The following is a 6,281-nucleotide window of genomic DNA, read 5'->3' on the forward strand; positions in this document are numbered from 1 at the left end:
CTCGGGTAAATATCCCACCGCAAGTTCAGTTGCGAAGTTAATGTTATTCTCTTTAAAAGTTTTGGATCCACAAGGCATTTGCATCTTTAACATGTTTAAAGCATGCATATCCACTTTTTAAAACAAGTGTAGAAAAATATATTTCTTATAAAATTCCGAGTTATTAGGGTTGAACTAGTAGAATTTCCCAAACTTGGATAACAAAACTTTTGTGTTCATTTGTGGTGTGTGAAAAAAGTTTCTTTCCTTACATTTGTTATTCCATTAAATTATTTCCATACATAAACTCTAAAATTTTCATTTTGTTGTGATATAATTGCCTTTTATCTCATTTATTGTTTACGAGATGAAGGGAAAGTGAAAACTCAAGTTTTTTATTTAAGGAAAAACTATACATCTAAAATGGAATTGCACAATGCACAAATGTAGAGAGAGATAACTGAAAAAATTGTTTCTAATTTTTAGGGATTGTAAAATCTTTTTAGTTTTTTATATATGAGGTTCTGCAATCATCGGGAAAAGGGGGAGGCAAGGGATTTTTAACTAAGTGTTGACTCCCAATCCATAAGTCATTCTTTACATAAATATAGCCCATTACCCATGATAAATAACTTTACAATCATCTATGATCGTTAGGTCAGCTTTTTGTAAATGGGCAAAATAATGGCTTGTTTGACTCGGGTAAATATCCCACCGCATGTTCACTTGGGAATTTAATGTTATTCTCTTTAAAAGTATTTATCCCACAGGTCATTTGCATCTTTAACAGTTTTCAAGCATGCATATCCATTTTTTAAAGTATGCATAGAAAAATCTCTTTCTTACAAAAAATCGAGCTATTAGGGTTGTACTTGTGAAATTTCCCAAACTTGGATAAAAAAATTTTTGTGCTCATTTTTGGAGTGTGAATAAATTTTATTTACTTACAAAACTTATTGTTATAAATTCTTTGCATACATAAACTCTAAAATTTTCATGTTGTTGTGATCCATTTGTCTTCTATCTCACCTTTTTTTTTTACGAGATGAAAGGAATGTGAAAACTCAAGTTTTAATTTAAGAAAAAAAGTATACATCTAAAATGGAAATGCACTCTGTAAAAATGTAGAGAGAGATAATTCCAAAAAGTGTCTGTAATTTTTAGGGATTGTAAACTCTTTTTAGTTTTTTATATATCAGGTTCTACAATTATCGGCAAAAGGGGGAGGCGGGGGATTTTTAACTGACTGTTGACTCCCAATGCATAAATCATTCCTTAAAAAATTATAGCCCGTTGTGCATGATAAATCACTTTACAATCATCTATGATTGTTTGGTCAGCTTTTTGTAAATGGGCAAAATAATGGTTGGTTTGACTCGGGTAAATATCCTACCGCACGTTCAGTTGTGAATTTAATGTTATTCTATTTAAAAGGTTTGGATCCACAGAACATTTGCATTTTTAACATGTTTCAAGCATCCATATCCATTTTTTTAAAACATGTGTAGAAAAATATCTTTCTTATAAAATTCCGGGCTATTTGGGTTGAACTAGTGGAATTTCCCAAACTTGGATAACAACAATTTTGTTCATTTGTGGTGTGTGAATAAATTTTCATTACTGTCATTTGTTATTGCTTTTAAATTATTTCCTTACATAAACTCTAAAATTTTGATTTTGTTGTGATTTATTTGCCTTTTATCACATTTTGTTTTTTACGAGATGAAGGGAAAGTGAAAACTCAAGTTTTGATTTTATAAAAAAGTATACATATAAATTGGAAATGCACATTGCACAGATGAAGAGAGAGATAATTCCAAAAGTTGTCTGTAACTTTTAGTGTCAGTAAACTCGCTTTAATTTTTATATATCAAGTTCTGCAATTGTCGGGAAGAGGGGGTGGCTGGGGATTTTTAACTGAGTGTTGACTTCCAATCCATAAGTCATTCCTTACAAAAATATAGCCCGTTACGCATGAAAATAACTTTACAATCATCTATGTTCGTTAGGTCAGCTTTTTGTAAATGGGAAAAATAATGGCTTGTTTGACTCGGGTAACTATCCCACCGCATGTTCACTTAGGAATTTAATGTTATTCTCTTTAAAAGTAATAGACCCATAGGTCATTTGCATTTTAACCTATTTCAAGCATGCATATCCAATTTTTAAAACATGTGAAGAAAATATCTCTTTCTTATAAAAATTCGAGCTATTATGGTTGAACTAGTGGAATTTCCCAAACTTGGATAACAAAACTGTTATGTTCATTTGTGGTGTGTGAATAAATTTTCTTTACTTACATTTGTTATTGCTTTAAATTCATTCCATAACTTCTAAAATTTTCAATTTTTTGTTTACGAGAGGAAGGGAAACCGAAAACTCAAGTTTTGATTAAAGAAAAAATACCTCTAAAATGGAAATGCACAATGAACAAATGTAGAGTGAAATAATTCAAAAAAGTTCCTGTAATTTTTAGGGATTGTAAACTCTTTTTAGTTTTTATATATCAGGTTCAACAATCGTCGGGAAAAGGGGGTGGCGGGGGTTATTTAACTGAGTGTTGACTCACAATTCAGAAGTAATTCCTTAGAAAAATATAGCCCATTACGCATGATAAATCACTTTACAATCATCTATGATCGTTAGGTTAGCTTTTTGTAAATGGGCAAAATAAAGGCTTGTTTGACTCAAGTAAATATCCCATCGCATGTTCACTTGGGAATTTAATGTTATTCTCTTTAAAAGGTTTAGATCCATAGGTAATATGCATCTTAAACATGTTTCAAGCATGCATATCTATTTTTTAAAACATGTGTAAAATTTTTTTTTTTATAAAATTCCGAGCTTTTAGGGTTGAACTACTGCAATTTCTCAAACATGGAAAAAAAACTTTTGTGTTCATTTGTGGTGTGTGAATAAATTTTCTTTACTTACATTTGTTATTGCTTAAATTCATTCAATATATAAACTCTCAAATTTTCATTTTTTTGTGATCTATTTGTCTTTTATCTCGTTTGTTTTGTTTACGAGATGAAGGGAAAGTGAAAACTCAAGTTTTGATTTAAGGAAAAAGTATACTTCTAAAATGGTAATACACAATGCGTAAATGTAGAGAGAGATAATTGCAAAACGTGTCTGTAATTTTTAGGGATTGGAAACTCTTTTTAGTTTTTAGAAATTAGGTTCTGCAATCGTCCGAAAAAGGGGGAGACGGGGGAATTTTAATTGAGTGCTGACACTTAATCCCAAAGTCATTCCTTAAAAAAATATACCCTGTTACGCATTATAAATCACTTTACAATCATCTATGATTGTAAGGTTAGATTTTTGTAAATGGGAAAAATAATGGCTTGTTTGACTCGAGTAAATATCCCACCGCATGTTTACTTGGGAATTTAAAGTTATTCTCTTTAAAATTTTTGGATCCATAGGTCATTTGCTTCTTTAACATGTTTCAAGAATCATATCCGTTTTTGAAAACATGTGTAAAAAACTCTCTCTTATAAAATTCCGAGCTTTTAGGGTTGAACTAGTGGAATTTCCCAAACTTGGATAACAAAAATTTTGTGTTCATTTGTGGCGTGTGCATAAATTTTCTTTACTTAGATTTGTTATTGCTTTAAAATCATTCCATACATAAACTCTAAAAATTTCATTTTTTTGTGATCTATTTGCCTTTTATCCTGCTTTTTTGTTTATGAGATGAAAGGAAAGTGGAAACTCAAGTTTTAATTTAAGAAAAAAGTATATATCTAAAATTGAAATGAACAATGCACAAATGTAGAGAAAGATAATTCCATAAAGTGTCTGTAATTTTTAGGGATGATAAACTATTTTTAGTTTTTTATATATCAGGTTTTGCAATCGTCAGGAAAAAGGGGAGGCCGGGGATTTTTAACTGAGTGTTGACTCCCAAACCATAAGTCATTCCTCACAAAAATATAGCTTCTTATGCATAACGAAACACTTTACAATCATCTATGATCATTTGGTCAGCTTTTTGTAAATGGGCAAAATAATGGCTTTTTTGAGTCGAGTAAATATCCCACTGTAGGTTCACTTGGGAATTTAATGTTATTCTCTTTAAAAGGTTTGGATCCATAGGTCATTTGCATCTTTTACATGTTTCATGCATCCATATCCATTTTTTAACCGAGCTATTTGGGTTGAACTAGTGGAATTTCCCAAACTTGGATAACAACAATTTTTGTGTTCATTTGTGGTGTGTGAATAAATTTTCATTACTGACATTTGTTATTGCTTTAAATTATTTCCTTACATAAACTCTAAAATTTTCATTTTTTTGTGATCTATTTGCCATTTATCTCATTTTGTTTTTTACGAGATGAAGGGAAAGTGAAAACTCAAGTTTTGATTTTATAAAAAAGTATACATATAAAATGGAAATGAACATTGCACAGATGAAGAGAGAGATAATTCCAAAAACTGTCTGTAACTTTTACGGATTGTAAACTCTTTTTAGTTTTTAATATATCTGGTTCTGCAATCGTCGGGAAAAGGGCGAGGCGGGGGATTTTTAACTGAGTGTTGTCTCCCAATCCAAATGTCATTCATTAAAAAAATATAGCCCGTTACGCATGATAAATCACTTTACAATCATCTATGATTGTTAGGTCAACTTTTTGTAAATGGAAAAAATAATGGCTTGTTTGACTCGGCTAAATATCCCACCGCACGGTCACTTTGAAATTTAATGTTATTCTCTTTAAAAGGTTTGGATCCATAGGTCATTTGCATCTTTAACATGTTTAAAGAATGCATATCCATTTTTTTAAACAAATGAAGAAAAATCTCTTTCTTATAAAATTACGAGCTATTTGGATTGAACTAGTGGAATTTCCCAACTTGGATAACAAAAATTTTGTGTTCATTTGTGGTGTGTGAATAAATTTTCTATACTTACATTTTTTATTGCCTTAAATTCTTTCCATACATAAACTCTAAAATTTTCATTTTGTTCTGATCTATTTGCCTTTTATCCCACTTTTTTCTTATGAGATTAAAGGAATCTGAAAACTCAAGTTTTGATTTGAGAAAAAAGTATACATCTAAAATGGAAATGCACAATGCAAAAATGTAGAGAGAGATAATTCCAAAACGTGTCCGTAATTTTTACGGATTGTAAACTATTTTTAGTTTTTATATGTCTGGTTCTGCAATAGTCGGGAAAAGGGGGAGGCGGGGATTTTTAACTTAGTGTAGACTCATAATCCATAAGTAATTCCTTACAAAATTATAGCCTGTTACGCATGATAAATCACTTTACAATCATCTATGATCGTTAGGTTAGCTTTTTGTAAATGTGCAAAATAATGGCTTGTTTGACTCAAGTAAATGTCCCACCGCACGTTCACTTGGCAATTTAATGTTATTTTCTTGAAAATGTTTGGATCCATAGGTCATTTGCGTCTTTAACATGTTTCAATCAAGCATATCCATTTTTTAAAACGTGTGTAAAAAAATCTCTTTCTTATAAAATTCCAAGTAGTTAGGGTTGAACTAGTGGAATTTCCAAAACTTGGATAACAAAACTTTTGTGTTCATTTTTGGTGTGTGAATAAATTTTCTTTACTTAAATTTGTTATTGCTTTAAATTCATTCCATACATAAACTCTAAAATTTTCATTTTGTTGTGATCTCTTTGCCTTTTTTCACGTTTTTTTTTTTTACGAGATGAACGGAAAGTGAAAACTCAAGTTTTGACTTAAGAAAAAAATATATATCTAAAATGGTAATGCACAATGAAAAATTTTAGAGATAGATAATTCCAAAAAGTGTCTATAATTTTTACTGTTAGTAAAATCTCTTTAGTTTTTATATATTAAGTTCTCCAATCGACAGGAAAACAGGGAGGCGGGGGGTTTTTACCTGAGTTTTGACTCCCAATCCATAAGTGGTTCCTTATAAAAGTATAGCCCGTTACACATGATAAGTCACTTTACAATCATCTATGATCGTTCGGTCGGCTTTTTGAAAATGGGCAAAATAATGGCTTGTTTGACGCGGGTAAATATCCCACTACAGGTTCACTTGGGAATTTAATGTTATTCTCTTCAAAATGTTTGGATCCATAGGACATTTTCATCTTTAACATGTTTCAAGCATGCATATCAATTTTTTAAAACATGTGTAGCAAAATCTCTTTCTTTTAAAATTTTGAGCTATTTAGGTTGAACTAGTGGAATTTCCCAAACTTGGATAACAAAATTCTTGTGTTCATTTGTGGTGAGTGAATAAATTTTCTTTACTTATACTTGTTATTTCTTTAAATTATTTCCATA

The sequence above is a fragment of the Aristolochia californica genome, unplaced genomic scaffold, assembly GCF_029961685.1.
Source record: "Aristolochia californica isolate CCGP_79_NKW_82.1479 unplaced genomic scaffold, dmAriCali1.0.hap1 SCAF_5, whole genome shotgun sequence".
NCBI lineage: Eukaryota > Viridiplantae > Streptophyta > Magnoliopsida > Piperales > Aristolochiaceae > Aristolochia > Aristolochia californica.